Consider the following 17,319-nt stretch of genomic DNA (forward strand, 5'->3'; position numbering starts at 1 on the left):
CACAAGGTTACATCATTTAGGGGTGCTAGTATGGATACAATTCTGATTAGCTCGCTTCTAGGGACTTCTAGAAATTACTTCTAAGGGGGTGGTTGCCCACCACCATTTCTCATTGGCTGCCCTCAGGTGGGGGCATTTCTGTGGTCAGTTACCCTGGAAACCAGGGAGAGGACATTCCATAGTCCAGCAGGCATTACCTTGTGACTATCTTCTGACTCTGTACTTTTACACTTCCTGGTTTCTGGAATCTGAACTGGCTGGTTTCAGTAACTAATGGCCTGTTCCCAAAAGGAGAAATCTTAGGCCTTAATTTTAGGGTGAAAGCATTTTGGTCTTATTTCTTTTTTTTTTTTTTTTTTTATTTTTTTTTTTTTTATTATTATTATTATTATTATTTTATAACACCATTCAGTTCAACATAATAGCCACAGAATCCCCTGTTCTCCCCCTCTCGCCCACCCCTCCCCCCAGCCCACCCCCCATTCCCACCTCCTCCAGATCAAGGTCTCCCCCGAGGACCGGGGTTGACCTGGTAGACTCAGTCCAGGCAGGTCCATTCCCCCCTCCCAGACCGAGCCAAGTGTCCCTGCATAAGTCCCAGGATTCAAACAGCCAACTCATGCAACGCGCCCAGGACCTGGCACCAATGCACAGCTGCCTCCCAAACAGATCAAGCCAAATGACTGTCTCACCCGTTCAGGTGGCCTGATCCAGTTGGGGGCCCCTCAGCCTTTGGTTCATAGATCCTGTGCTTCCATTCATTTGGTTATTTGTCCCGGTGCTTTATCCAACCTTGGCTTCAACAATTCTCGCTCATATAAATCCTCTTCTTACTCACTAATTAGACTCCCAGTGCTCCACCAGGGGCCCAGCCGTGGATGTCTGCCTTCAGATTCCTCAGTCCTTGGATGGGGTTTATGGCACCACTATTTGGGTGTCTGGCCATCCCATCACCAGAGTAGGTCAGTTCCTGCCGTCTCGCGACCATTGCCAGCAGTCTTTTGAGGGGGTATCTTTGTGAATCTCCGTGGGCCTCCCTAGCTCTCTGCTTCCTCCCCTTCTCACCTTCTCATGTGGTCTTCATTTACCATGGTCTCCTATTCCTTGTTCTCCCTCTCTTTTCTTGATCCAGCTAGGATCTCCCACTCTTTCCCTCGACTGTCGCCCTTCATTGTTCCCACTCATGACCAGGCTATTCATGTAGATCTTGTCCATTTCTCCGTGTCTTTTTTTTGGGGTCCCGTTTTCCAGGTAGCCTCACTGGTGATGTGAGTAGCAGTCTAGTCATCCTTGTTCCACATCTAGCATCTTCCTATGAGTGAGTACATACCATATTTGTCTTTCTGAGTCTGGGTTACCTCACTCAGGATGATTTTTTCTAGATCCATCCATTTGCCTGCAAACCGTGTGATGTCGTTGTTTTTCTCTGCTGAGTAGTATTCCATTGTGTATATGTGCCACAATTTATTTATCCATTCTTCAGTTGAAGGGCATCTAGGTTGTTTCCAGGTTTTGGCTATTACAAACAATGCTGATATGAACATAGCTGAGCAAGTGCTCTTGTGGTATGATTGAGCATTTCTTGGGTATATGCCCAGGAGTGGTATAGCTGGATCTTGGGGGAGATTGATTCCCAATTTTCTAAGAAAGCGCCATATTGATTTCCAAAGTGGTTGTACAAGCTTGCATTCCCACCAGCAGTGGAGGAGAGTTCCCCTAGTTCCACATCCTCTCCAGCATAAAGTGTCTTCAGTGTTTTTGATCTTAGCCACTCTGACAGGCGTAAGGTGGTATCTCAGAGTTGTCTTGATTTGCATTTCCCTGATGATTAGGGAAGTTGAGCAATTCCTTAAATGTCTTTCAGCCATTTGGGATTCCTCTGTTGAGAATTCTCTGTTTAGTTCTAAAGCCCACTTCTCAATTGGACTGTTGGTCCTTTTGATGTCTAATTTCTTGAGTTCCTTATATATTCTGGATATCAGTCCTCTGTCAGATGTGGGGTTGGTGAAGATCTTTTCCCATTCTGTAAGCTGTCGCTTTGCCTTGTTGACCGTATCCTTTGCTCTACAAAAGCTTCTCAGTTTCAAGAGGTCCCATTGATTGATTGTTTGTCTCAGTGTCTGCGCTACTGGTGTTATATTTAGGAAGTGATCTCCTATGCCAAGGCGTTCAAGACTATTTCCTACTTTTTCTTCTAGCAGGTTCAGAGTAGCTGGATTTATGTTGAGGTCTTTGATCCACTTGGACTTAAGTTTTGTGCACGGTGACAGATATGGATCTATTTGCAGCCTTCTACACGCTGATATCCAGTTATGCCAGCACCATTTGTTGAAGATGCTTTCTTTTTTCCATTGTACACTTTTGGCTTCTTTGTCAAAAATTATATGTCCATAGGTGTGTGGGTTAATGTCAGGGTCTTCAATTCGATTCCATTGGTCCACATGTCGGTTTTTATGCCAATACCAGGCTGTTTTTATTACTGTAGCTCTATAGTAGAGCTTGAAGTCGGGGATTGTGATGCCTCCAGAAGTTGTTTCATTGTACAGGTTTCTTTTAGCTATCCTGGGTTTTTTGTTTTTCCATATGAAGTTGAGTATTGTTCTTTCCAGATCTGTGAAGAATTGTGTTGGTATTTTGATGGGGATTGCATTGAATCTGTAAATTGCTTTTGGTAAGATTGCCATTTTTACTATGTTAACCCTGCCTATCCATGAGCATGGAAGATCTTTCCATTTTCTGAGATCTTCTTCAATTTCTTTTTTCAGGGACTTAAAGTTCTTGTCATATAGGTCCTTCACTTGCTTGGTTAGTGTTACCCCAAGGTATTTTATGTCATTTTTGGCTATTGTAAAGGGTGATGTATCTCTAATTGCCTTCTCAGCTTCTTTGTCCATTGTATATAGGAGGGCTACTGATTTTTTTGAGTTGATTTTGTATCCTGCTATGTTGCTGAAGGTGTTTATAAGCTTTATCAATTCCTGGGTGGAATCTTTGGGGTCACTCAAGTATACTATCATGTCGTCTGCAAATAGGGAAAGCTTGACTTCTTCCTTTCCAATTTGAATCCCCTTAATCTCCTTATGTTGTCTTATTGCTCTGGCTAGAACTTCAAGTACTATATTGAATAAGTATGGGGAGAGTGGACAGCCTTGTCTCGTTCCTGATTTTAGTGGAATTGCTTTGAGTTTCTCTCCATTTAATTTGATGTTGGCTGTTGGTTTGCTATATATTGCCTTTATTATGTTTAGGTATGTTCCCTGTATTCCTGATCGCTCCAAGACTTTTATCATGAAGGGGTGTTGGATTTTGTCAAATGCCTTTTCTGCATCTAGTGAGATGATCATGTGGTTTTTTTCTTTGAGTTTGTTTATATGGTGTATTACATTAATGGACTTTCGTATGTTGAACCACCCTTGCATCCCTGGGATGAAGCCTACTTGATCATGGTGGATAATTGTTCTGATGTGTTCTTGGAGTCTGTTTGCCAGTATTTTATTGAGTATTTTTGCATCAATGTTCATGAGGGAGATCGGTCTGTAGTTCTCTTTCTTTGTTGCATCCTTGTTTGGTTTAGGAATCAGGGTAATTGTAGCCTCATAGAAGGAGTTTGGTAATGTTCCTTCTGTTTCTATTATGTGGAACAATTTAGAGAGTATTGGTATTAACTCTTCTTTGAAGATCTGGTAGAATTCTGCGCTGAAACCATCTGGTCCTGGGCTTTTTTTGGTTGGGAGACCTTTAATGACTGTTTCTATTTCCTTAGGGGTTATTGGACTATTTAAATAGTTTATCTGGTCTTGATTAAACTTAGGTATGTGGTATCTATCCAGAAAAATGTCCATTTCTTTTAGGTTTTCCAATTTTGTGGAGTAGAGGTTTTTGAAATATGACCTTATAATTCTCTGGATTTCCTCAATGTCTGTTGTTATGTCCCCCTTTTCATTTCTGATTTTGTTGATTTGGATTCTTTCTCTCTGTCTTTTGGTTAGTTTGGATAAGGGCTTGTCTATCTTGTTGATTTTCTCAAAGAACCAACTCTTTGTTTCATTAATTTTTTGTATTATTCTCTTAGTTTCTAATTTATTAATTTCACCTCTCACTTTGATAATTTCCTGGCGTCTATTCTTCCTGGGAGACTTTGCTTCTTCTTGTTCTAGAGCTTTCAGATGTGCTGTTAATTCACTAGTGTGCGATTTCTCCAACTTCTTTATGTGGGCATTTAGTGCTATGAATTTCCCTCTTAGCACTGCTTTCATAGTGTCCCATAAGTTTGGGTATGTGGTGTCTTCATTTTCATTGATCTCTAGGAAGTCTTTAATTTCTTTCTTTATTTCTTCCTTAACCCATTGGTGATTCAGTTGAGCATTATTCAGTTTCCATGAGGTTGTAGGTTTTCTGTAGTTTTTGTTGTTGTTGAAATCTAGCTTTAAACCATGGTGATCTGATAGAACACAGGAGGTTATTCTGATTGTTTTGTATCTGTTGAGATTTGCTTTGTGGCCAAGTATGTGGTCGATTTTAGAGAAAGTTCCATGGGGTGCTGAGAAGAAAGTATATTCTTTCTTGTTAGGATGGAATGTTCTGTAGATATCTATTAGGTCCAATTGGGTCATGACATCGGTTAAGTCCTTTATTTCTCTGTTAAGTTTCGATTTGGGAGATCTGTCCAGTGGTGAAAGTGGGGTGTTGAGATCTCCCACTATTAATGTGTGGGGTTTTATATGTGGTTTAAGCTTTAGTAATGTTTCTTTTACATATGTGGGTGCCCTTATGTTTGGGGCATATATGTTCAGAATTGAAACTTCATCTTGGTCGATCTTTCCTGTGACGAGGATGTAATGTCCTTCTTGATCTCTTTTGATTGATTTTAGTTTGAAGTCTATTTTGTTGGATATCAGGATGGCTACCCCTGCTTGTTTCTTAAGACCATTTGATTGAAAAGTCTTTTCCCAGCCTTTTATTCTTAGGTAGTGTCTATCTTTGAATTTGAGATGTGTTTCTTGTATGCAGCAGAAGGATGGGTCCTGCTTTCGTATCCATTCTGTAAGTCTATGTCTTTTTATAGGTGAATTAAGTCCGTTGATATTAAGGGATATTAATGACCAGTGATTCTTCATCTCTGTTATTTTTGGTGGTAGTGTGTGTGTACTTCTCTTCTTTGGGGTTTACTGTTGTGGCTTTATCTATTGCCTGTGTTTTCAAGTGTGTATCTGACTTCCCTCGGTTGGAATTTTCCTTCTAGTGCTTTCTGTAGGGCTGGGTTTGTGGATAGGTATTGTTTAAATCTGGCTTTGTCTTCGAATGTCTTGTTCCTTCCGTCTATGATGATTGAAAGTTTTGCTGGGTATATTAGTCTGGGCTGACATCCATGGTCTCTTAGTGTCTGCATTACATCTGTCCAGGTCCTTCTGGCTTTCAAAGTCTCCATTGAGAAATCAGGTGTTATTCTGATGGGTTTACCTTTATAGGTCACTTGGCCTTTTTCCTTGGCTGCTCTTAATATTCTTTCTTTATTCTGTACATTTAGTTGTTTAATTATTATGTGTCGAGGGGACTTTTTTTGGGGGTCTAGTCTGTTTGGTGTTCTATAGGCTTCTTGTATCTTCATAGGCATTTCCTTCTTTAAGTTGGGAAAGTTTTCTTCTATAATTTTGTTGAATATATTTTCTGTGCCTTTGAGTTGGTATTCTTCACCTTCTTCTATCCCTATAATTCGTAAGTTTGGTCTTTTTATGGTGTCCCAGATTTCTTGGACATTTTGGTTCATGACTTTGTTGGCTTTAGTGTTTCCTTCGACTGATGGAACTATTTCTTCTACTGTATCTTCAATGCCAGAAATCCTCTCTTCCATCTCTTGCATTCTGTTGGTTATACTTGCATCCGAAGTTCCTGATCTTTTACTCAGGTTTTCTATTTCCAGCATTCCCTCTGTTTGTGTCTTTTTCATTTTTTCAATTTCCCTTTTCAGATCTTGGACTGTTTCCTTTGTTTGTTTCATTGCTTTTTCATGATTTTCTTTCAGTGCTTTATTGTTTTCTTCGAGGATTTTAATGTTTTCTTCCAGGACTTTATTGTTTTCTTCTAATTTGTTTGCCCTTTCCTCTAGTTGTTTACAGCGTTCTTCCAATTTTCTTGTCTTTTCCTCTACACAAGCCTCTACCTTCTTCATGAAGTTACTCATAAGGCTACTTTCTTCTGCTTCTTCCAATTTTTGGTGTTCAGGTCTAGATGTTGGAGGCGAGCTAGGTTCTGGTGATGCTGTATTGCTCTTCATTTTGCTGTATGTACTTCTGCTTTGACGTCTGCCCATCTCCTTGTGATTCCTTCTTGGTCTTATCAGTGGACTTGTTTCACAAAGAGCTGACAGACTCAGGAAGACTCTCTCTCTTGTCCAAAAGGGAGTTCTCTTGTCCAACTCTCTGGTCCAGAAGGGAAGTCGTCAGGGGCCCCCTCTACCTTTTCTAACCATCCATCTCTCCTCACCTATTCAGTTAATGTTTTGCTAACAAGAATTTAAATCTATGGCATCTCCAAGCAGGCTGAGAGACTTGTCTGAGAGACATGTCCCAAATCACAGAGAAGAGGTTCCCTTTTCTACATAATAGGGTTACAGCAGAGTGAGAGAAAGCTTCTTGACACACCAGTGTGGCTTTTGTAGTAAAAGTACACAAAGCTGGGAGATCCCTAGTAATACAGAGTAGGAGGGGACAGACAATTGGTTAGAGAAGTAAGAGGAGAAAACAGCTGGAGAGGTGCGCTAGTAGTAGCTTTTGGCAAAGGGAGGGTTCCGAGAGAGGGAGAGAATCAAGTATCTTAAAGTAGAATTGCCGACATGGTGGGGTCCAAAGGGAGATGTCTACTTGGTGGGCATCCCAAATGTGTTAGCAGGCTCCATGAACCAGAGAGAGGACACTTACTGAGTAGGTGAGGAAAGATCTATGGTTACATAAGGTGAAGGGAAGAGGTGGCTGAAGAGGAATACTATAAAAATCAAATTTGTTGGGTGGCAGAAGCCAGCACAGGCAAGTGATCTGTACACAGGACGGGGTGAATTGGCAGTTTACTTCAGGGAGGAGAAATCAAGTCCCTTGGAAGTGGGGAAGCATTTATGCTTTTCCTGGGTTTCAACACCAGATGAATGAGAAAAAAAAGAAAGAAATGACAAGACCATGCCTAGGTATAGTGAAGAACAAGATTTAATGTGGATAAAAATCTCATCTGGCAATCATTCAGATGAGATTTTTCTTTATTCAAGTTGTAGAGTGTGTGGCAGTTCAGTGCATTCCAGTTTCTTAGACTGGTTTAACATTAGTTATCTTTATTATCTTGACCGAGTTACATAAACTCTTGAGAAACCCAGTATTCTTCCCAAATAAATGTGTACAATACTAAATAATTTGCTAATTTTTCAGGAGTTGAAGTTATGCCCTGTCAGGATGCAAAGCGAGTGGAACCATAATATTCTGGACTATTGACTAAGGTACCAGTTCAAAATGAAGTTAATATTCAAGTCTTTAATCATCTGCTGCAGCAGTGTAAGAAATGTTAAACAAGAAAAAGTGCTAATTTCCCTCTCTGTTCAATTTTTTTTTTGGCCAAGGAAATGTGCTGTTTTAGGAGCTGGTAGGTCATCAAATATGTAGAGAATGGCCTCAATGCTAAGGAAACTGATTAGAAGATTCCTCAGCACCATTCTGTGGAGCCAGGGTCTGGGGAAACGAAAGAGAAAATAACTAGAAGTATAGTACTGAGAATGAAGCATAGTCTCTGAATGGAGAAAATTTGGCATTTCCCGTCCACTATCCTCCTCTGGCTCATAAAGAGGTTTTGTATAAGTTAAGCAGGGTAGGATCTAGTCAAAGGCCTACATAAAAAAATGAAAAGAAGGTAGATGTGATAAAAATAAAAATGCAGCCCTGCAAACAAACCTGGCTGGAGAAGGGAACCTGGGTCCTCCACTCTATCTACCTTCAGGGGTTCAACGTCCTGTCAGCACACCAAGTCAGGTGGAGGAATTCAGCTTGTCTATTGAGACTTTCAGACAGAACATATATAATTAATTGTCTGTGGTTGGACCTAAAAATCATAGCTAGAAGCTATACTTACATAATTTATAAAAAAAAATACCCAGTACTGTAATCATAGTGAGGTTTTGTTCAGTTAATCCAACCTTAGTAAGAATTTTCATTACGCCTTTTTTTTTTCTGTCTGTTTTTCATTGGGTAGAAGATTTCTTTAGGTACCTGAATAGGGGACATTTAGTTTAATAAGAAAATTTTTCAACCTTATTGTGGAGGCCTAAAAACATTCAAGCCACCCCCTTTTGTCTGGCTTATAGCAAAGAGTACAATGACATGTTTTCATGATAAATTAGAGATAGGGTAAGAATAAGAAAAATGTCAAATCATTGAACACTTTGACACTTGCTACTGAGTGTTTGAAGTTACTAAAATGGCCTTAGAGACAAATATACCCAAATTTAATACCTATTAATAGAAAATAATGTGATTATAATTTGGAGCCTCAAGCTAATTAAAGGAAAATTCATTTTTTCTTTTTTTAATACTCTGCCTATTGATTCATGATTTCACTAACATCTATCAATATGATTTGTAGCAAGTTCTTCCTATAACAAAAATATCTCATACAAGCAAGAGATTCCAATGCAAATTTTGACATGCTGATGTGAAAAAGAATAATTATATTATAATGAATTCTTCTTGGATTGATTCATTTAAATCTAATAATTTAACTTAATAAAATACAACTATGATCATATTATTAAGAGAAAGGTATCTAGAGGTTAATGCCATAAGCCACATCTACTTAAAAAATACCCTCATTCCAGGGGATCTAATGTCTCTTCTGACCTCTATAGTCTTCTGCATGCCATTGATGCACATAATACACCCAGGCACACAAGCATACATATAAAATAAAATAAATATTTTAAACAAAATAAGAAAAGCTGCATAGATATATTTTCTCTTATTTCCCATAAATACTCATTCAGCTCCATCATTGCTTTGCTGCCTGATCTCATTAACTTTACAGTTTTATGCATTAATGTATTTCATAAGACACTATACAATATATAGATTGTTTTACTGATGTTAAATAAGTATTGTCTTGTTAAATATATGGAAGCGAGATAAACAATACAATGGTTAACCCTGAGCTTATATTCTATAAGTATTTTTATATTTATATTTTAAATGATTGAAATTATTATAACATATAAACTGGTGTAAATTCTCTATAATCTTGAGATAAATTTGACTTCTCTCACTTCTAGGTGCATGTGCAAGTAAAATGAATGAGATAATACTCTTCAAAAGTACAAAAGTGAAACCAAGATGTCTTTTGAAGATTTACCCAAATGCCATGACACAATGGTTTCTTTTTGCATAATACTTGTTCCTTTGGGTTAGATAAAAAACTATTTCAAACTGATATCTTACTGAATATAATGACAACCCCACCACTTTACTCCTAACAGAATTCCCCTAAAGGGCAGTATCAGCTCAAAAGGCAAAGGACATATTCCAATTAAAATTCTTCACAGGAATTGTATTTTAATGTTGGTATGCTATTACTTTGATGATTTTTAGGTTCAGGCTCTTCCATTCTGCCAAAGCAATTTGAAACACATGTAAGGGCAGACACTAAAGATGGAATATTGATTTTTCTGCCTATCCCTTAAGCATCTGTTTTCCAAATTGACAACCTGATATAAACATTTTCAAAGATAGACAACTAGTCATAAATTTCAGCATAAGAAATAGATATAATTATATCAAGAAGACCTGCATAATGACAGGGCCAGTTGACATGCCAGTGGGGATGGCAGGAATCTCACACCGCGCCATCGCTAGATAAATTGCTACAGGCATTTAATCACTGCTGAGAGAGGAGGAATTAGTCTTCTGCAAGGATGAGCCCTCTTATTGGTTATCCAATACCAGATGATTAGCCCTAAAATCATACACAAATAAACAACACTAAATAGACTCAGAATATTGTATTTGAATATTTATTCAATTATGTGTATCTAAACACACACACATATGTATGTATGTATGTAGAGTAATAATTAAAGAAAAAGATCATGAATTTGAGAGAGAGAGCAGTGGGGACATGGAGGAGTATGAGAGAGGAGAGGGAGAAGATAAATAATGTAAACACAGTACTCATATATGAAATTCTAATAAATAAATTAAAAATGTAAAAAGAAATTGAATATAATTTTCTTCCATAACACGGGTTTTGATTGTGATATCTTAGTTTTCTTTCAAATGTTTGTGATTTATATTTATATTTTGCTATCTCTAAAACTATCTAAATAGAGGACCTTCTTCTCCTGGTGAAATATTTTAAAGCATCTAGTGCTCTTAACCTCTGAGGCACCTCTGTAGGCCACCATGATGTCTTTTTCTCTAACCTTGCTTTATTCAATCCCTTGCATAGTGCAGTATAGTCAAGTGAAAGTGTTTCTTTGTCCAGGGCCTGGCTTAGCAGAGAACCTAGTCACCATTTTAACCTCTGTTTATTTTTCTGGAGAGACCTATTTCCTTTTCACTTCCCTTGGATCTTAAAAATGAAAAGGTAATATAGCTGGGATTTCAGGCTCATGAAAAAGAGAAGACAGTGGTAGATACCGAAGAACATGAAAGCTGCAAGTAGATTGTAGATGCCAGGGCAATAAATGATGAACAGAATACAACAGAACTTTAAAGGCCTCAGGAAAAGAAAATAGATGAATTTAAAAACATTTAAAGGCAACAATGTTAATAGAAAGAAGTTGGAGAAGTGCACAAACATACAGGCAGGAATTGAGTACAATGAATTTTCACCACAGAATGATTCCTTTGCACAGAACATATTATTAAGTGCTCATTACTAGTTAAAAAGACTGAAAAGCAGTGGTCAATTTTTTAAACACTTAATTTTTAACAACAGAGTACAAAATATAAAAAGACATAGGGAACACAGTTCTTTAAAATGAGCAAAATAGAATGACTGAGGCCATACAGGGTGAGATGCTCCAGGAACACCCTAGAGTGACTAGCTTGGGGAATATAAGGAACACGCCACCCTTGTCACTACTGCTGGAAGCTTATCTCCAGATGGGTCTGATGACCTAGGATAGATGTGTGAAGTCAGCACAAGGAAAAACTGTGACCACCTGTTTCAAACAAGTGGCCCCAGATAGCCTAGGCTGTTTTTATTTATAACATTTTCAATGGTTTGCACGAACAGTTTCACAATCAGATTTATTTCCTTAAGTTTTTAAAAATGGTTACAATAATTACCAATTTGTTCTTTTGCTTCTTTCCCTCTGTCCCCCAACTTTCCCGGCAGTAAACATTACATATTTGATCTATAACCCTAATGTTAACATAAGCAGTGTTGCAAGCAACAAAGGAAGTTTTCTAACAAGGCACACCTACACGTAGAGCAGTGTGCCCTGGGACAGCATTTGCAGTTACAGCATCATGGAGAGGGATGGACAGTTTTGTCTCTAGGAGTTAATATTTACATCGGGTAGGGTCTCAGTACTCAGAATCAACTCACCAGCTCAAGCTGGATCAATTCATTCTACATTCCATACTACTTTATCTCCTCAGGGGATATACCACGTTTTTTCCATTTATCATTTTGGCAACATAACATCAAAATGTACTCTTAATAGTTGGCACTGTTTATCTATTGTTCTCATGTTCATCTCCTCTCAATTTTTTAGGATATTGGCATAGCTATAGGAGAACTGTAGGTTTCTATGATTCTACTTCATTTTCTGTCTTTAGACAGTTCCCATTAACTTCTGATATCATCTATTTATTAGCATATCTCTTAGACTTGGGTGGTTAAAGTAATTCTCTCCAGAATAGTTATGAAAATATTTAATATTAAACTTCATGAACTACTATGATTCTTTCAGGCTAGTGATAGGGACCCTTGGAAAGGCAACATCTTTTTCTTAAGAAGTCTGAATTCATGATCGCAATTGAAACATCAAAGGCTTTAGGGGCTGAATCAGATCCAATATATATATATATATATATATATATATATATATATATATATATATATATATTAAAACTGAAATTTATTATAAGCCACAGTCATCCTAGGGACCTCCATGCTATATATATATATATATATATATATATATATATATATATATATATATAGCCTCTATGGTTCTGTGGGTTGTGGTCTGATTGTTCTTTATTTTATATCTAGAATCCACCTATGAGTGAGTACATACCATGACTGTCTTTCTGGGTTTGGGTTACCTCACTCAGGATGATTTTTTCTAGTTCCATCCATTTGCCTGCAAATTTCATGCTTTCATTGTTTTTCTCTGCTGAGTAGTACTCCATTGTGTATATGTACCACATTTTTTTCATCCATTCTTCCATTGATGGGCATCTAGGTTGTTTCCAGGTTCTGGCTATTACAAATAGTGCTGCTATGAACATAGCTGAGCATGTATCTTTATGGTATGAATCAGCATTCCTTGGGTATATGCCCAAGAGTGGGATGGGTGGGTCTTGAGGTAGTTTGATTCCTAATTTTCTGAGAAACCGCCATACTGATTTCCACAGTGGTTGTACAAGTTTACATTCCCACCAACACTGGAGGAGTGTTCCCTTTGCTCCACATCCTCTCCAACATTGACTTTTATTGGTGTTTTTGATTGTAGCCATTCTGACAGGTGTAAGGTGGTATCTCAGAGTCATTTTGATTTGCATTTCTCTGATGATTAAAGATGTTGAGCATTTCTTTAAATGTCTTTCAGCCATTTGTAGTTCTTGTTTTGTGAATTCTCTGTTTATCTCTTTAGCCCATTTTTTAATTGGACTGTTCAGTACTTTGATGTCTAGTTTCTTGAGTTCTTTATATATTATGGAGATCAATTCTCTGTCAGATGCGGGGTTGGTGAAGATCTTTTCCCATTCTGTTGGCTGTCTTTTTGTCTTATTGACTGTGTCTTTTGCCCTGCAAATGCTTCTCAGTTTCTAGAGTTCCCATTTATTAATTGTTGTGCTCAGGGTCTGTGCTGTTGGTGTTTTATTTAGGAAATGGTCTCCAGTGCCAATGCGTTCAAGAGAGCTTCCTATTTTCTTTTCTATTAAGTTTAGTGTAACTGGATTTATGTTTAGGTCTTTGATCCACTTGGACTTGAGTTTTGTGCATGGTGACAGATATGGATCTATTTGTAATCTTTTACATATTGACATCCAGTTATGTCAGCACCATTTGTTGAAGATACTTTCTTTTTTCCATTGTATAGTTTTGGCTCCTTTGTCAAAAACCAGGTGTTCATATGTGCATGGATTAATGTCAGGGTCTTCAGTTCGATTCCATTGGTCCATATGTCAGTTTTTATACCAGTACCAAGCTGTTTTTATTACTATAGCTCTATATTAGAGTTTGAGGTCAGGGATGGTGATGCTTCCAAAGGTTGCTTTATCGTGTTCAAACACATGTGCTTATGGTGGCTATTATTATTCAAACCACCATGTTTTATCCCCTGGTCTTCATAAGCTTGGGGCCATATTATAATGCAAAATGCATTTAGTCCCAGTAGCTTTTCATAGTCTATTCTTAACACAGTTTAAAAGTCCAAAGTTTCTTCCAAGATTCAAGGCAATCTCGTAATTGTAAGCCACTTATAAAATAAAAAAATCAAGTTCCATATTTCCAACACGAAATGACACAGAATATACAAAAGAAAGAATAGGAACATAGTCAGGAAAGCTGACCATACTGGACCAAAGCATGACCAAAAACCAGTAGGGGAAACTCCAAATTCAACATCTCTATTTCTGATGTCAATGCATTCTTCAGATTCCCTACCCTTAATGCATTGCTGACCTCAACATACTTTCTCTCTCTTGGGCTGGTTCCATAGCCTGACTGCAGATCTCATTGGTAGGTATACCATGGCTGTGACATTCCCAATACCTTGGAGTCTCCAACATAATCCATGCTTCAATTTCACAGCTTCAAGCAATGGCATCTTTTGACCACCTTGAAGGGAATCCCCTGTGACATGTCTGCCCTCATTGGCTCTCCTTAACTGTTGAGGAAAATTTGACCACCCCAGAACCACACAGCTGATGCTGCTAAGTTCTGCTACCTTAATGGGATAGAAAATGGGCTTTTCCTTGAATTATATTTGCATAAGTTTTCCTTTGTTGCAAAATTTTCCTTTTTACAAATTGGAAGGTTAGATGGGTAGTCTTGCCCTGAAGTCTCCATTTTGTAGTGGGTAGCCATTCCAGCTTGGATCTGGAAGTTCCAACCCCCATTGAGACTCTGGCAACTGTCACACCTACGAGGCGGGGCCAGGGGAGGCACCTGGAGACCCGAGAGCTGGGTGGGCCAGTGCTCTCTCTGTGCGCCTGCCCTGGCTGCACCAATTTGATCCGGAGAGAATGTTGGGCTTTTAAGACATTTCCATTTGGTAGTTTGTCTTTTTGGCACAAAATGGCCTACTGGGCAAAGAACTGCCCTTGCCTTGATGGCTGACAGTACAAATGCAATGCTGTCCTTTCTGGACAAGCAGGACACAAGGAAAGCGACCACTGTACTCTGCCAAGACAGGGTAAGATGGTCTTTCAGAAATCCTGCTTCTGAAAATGGTTTGTCAGATACTCTAGGCCTGTAGTCAATTTGAATGCACCAACAATGCTGAGAAACATTAGGTGACTATCCAGGCTGCCAGCTGTCTTGGTCTACTCTTGCAAATTTCCCAAAAGTTGCTTGCATCCATCTACCATTTCTCAGGTACCATTATGTTCCTTCTCAGGTCTTTGATGGGATTAAAGACTAGCAGTTATAGTTACAACTTAGTATATATAATATCTTAGATAGAACATATTAAGTATTAGATTCAGGTTCTTTAGGATAGGACACCTTTGAATGATCTTTATAACATGCCATTTACCTATGCTCTATACTTCTCTGGATTTTAATATGTGTTTCTTGCTTGATATTGTTTGCATTGGTTGTAGTTACATCTTATCTAGGTCATTATCCCTCATTATTTCTGGACAATATTTGATAACCATTCCTTTGTATATAATCTTGTATTAGTTTAGAACCTTCTTATTTAGACAAAAAGGGGGAGATATAGGGGGGAGCCATTCCAGCTTGGATCTGGAAGTTCCAACCCCCATTGAGACTCTGGCAACTGTCACGCCTACGAGGCAGAGCCAGGGGAGGCGCCTGGAGACCTGATAGCTGTGCTCTCTCTGTGCTGGGATGCTGAACGGTGAAGGTGGACTGTTGCAGAGCTCCGGAGAACACCGCTGGATTGCGATACACCTTCTCCAGACCCTGCGACCTACCTTTCACTTAATTTGTGAGTTACACCATTAAATAAATATCCTTTTAACTACGTGGAGTGGTCAAAATAATTTCTCCAATACCAGTTGCTTTATTCCATTTCATATCAGACCTTTCTTTAAATTTCTTATCTCGTTGAGCATTTTGTATTTCTTTTTGCTCTAATTGCTATTTTCATTTTAAATCAGCATAAGATCTATGTAATGTTTATTTCACTGAAAAACAATAAAATAATAGCATCTCTAATTAATATAATTCCATCAGTTTTTTTTATGTGAAATTGCTGGAATACCTGTAATCCAAGTGATGAGGATGCACTCTCATATGTTTTTAAAGCATTACTTCATTAAGCAATTTTACCCTTATATTCAAATCCTCTTCTTCAAATAGTAAGTTTCTAATAAATAAGAAAAATAATTTTATAATTACTGTATTTAAAAATATTTTCCTATTTAAAACACTTAAAAATACTTGGTTGAAAAACTGACAAATTGTCTAATAATGTTTGTTTTCTGCAATTAGACTACCTTGTATTTGGTACATAAGTGTTTAGAAATGGATTTTACTTTAATAGGCATGAAATGTATTTTTATATTTTTTCTGATGTTTAGGTTCAGTTTGAAGTCTAGTTTGTCAGTTATTAGAACAACTGCAGCTGCTTGTGTCTTTGTTCAACTTGCTTTTAGTAACATTTGGCATCCTTTTACCCTAAGGTAGTACCTGTCATTAATAGTGAGGTGTTATTCTTGGAGGCAGCATAAAATGGATTTGGTTTTCTATTATAATCTGTTAGTCTGTGTTTTTCCCCCACTGGGGAATTGAAACCATTGCTGCCAAAATTTACTACTGAATAGTATTTATTAATTAATGTTACTTTATTGTGTTGATGTTATTTTCTTAGGCATTTTTTGGTTATCCATTCTTGAATTAGGTAATCTTGTGTGCTCTTGGGTATGATTAATCTTTTTTTTCATTTTTTAAATTTATTTATTAAATTTAATTTTATTTATCAGCAGATTCCCTTGTTCTCCCCCCTCCCAACCCCACCCCTGCCTTCTCCCCAGCCCATCCCCCATTCCCATCTCCTCCAGGGCAAAGACTCCCCTGAGGATTGAGTTCAACCTGGTAGATTCAGTCCAGGCAGGTCCAGTCCCTTCCTCTCAGGCTGAGCCAAGTGTCCCTGTTTAAGCCCCAGGTTCCAAACTGCCAGTTCATGCCCTGAGGACAGGACCTGGTCCCACTGTCTGGATGCCTTACAAGCAGATCAAGCTAATCAACTGTCTTATTTATCCAGAGGGCCTGATCCAGTTGGGGGCTCCTCAGCTATTGGTTCAGAGTTCATGTGTTTCCTTTTGTTTGTATATTTGTCCCTGTGCTTTTTCCAACCTTGGTCTCAACAATTCTCGCTCATACAAACCCTCCTCTTTCTCACCAATTGGACTCCTGGAGCTCCACCTGTGGCCTGACCATGGATCTCTGCATGCAGTTCCCTCAGTCATTGGATGAGGTCTCTAGCATGACAATTAGGATGTTTGGCCAGGTGGCCTTCGAATACTTCAGAGATCTATTCAGAGAGCCTGATCCAGTTGGGGGCCCCTCAGCCTTTACTTCATAGTTCATGTGTCTCCATTCATTTGGCTATTTGTCCCTGTGCTTTATCCAACCTTGGTTTCAACAATTCTTGATCCAGCTGGGATCTCCAACTCCCACAGGCTCTCTTTCTCTCGACCCTCGTCCTTCATTACTCCCACTCATGTCCAGGTTGTTTATGTAGATCTCAGCCATTTCTCCATCATTGGGTGATCCTTGTGTCTTTCTTGGGGTCCTGTTTTCCAGGTAGCCACACTGGTGATTTATGATGAGGTCCTTGATATACTGGACTTAAGTTTTGTGCATGGTGACAGATATGGATCTATTTGCAGCCTTCTACACATTGATATCCAGTTATGCCAGCACTAT

Source organism: Peromyscus maniculatus, chromosome X (genome assembly GCF_049852395.1).
Source record: "Peromyscus maniculatus bairdii isolate BWxNUB_F1_BW_parent chromosome X, HU_Pman_BW_mat_3.1, whole genome shotgun sequence".
Taxonomy (NCBI): domain Eukaryota; kingdom Metazoa; phylum Chordata; class Mammalia; order Rodentia; family Cricetidae; genus Peromyscus; species Peromyscus maniculatus.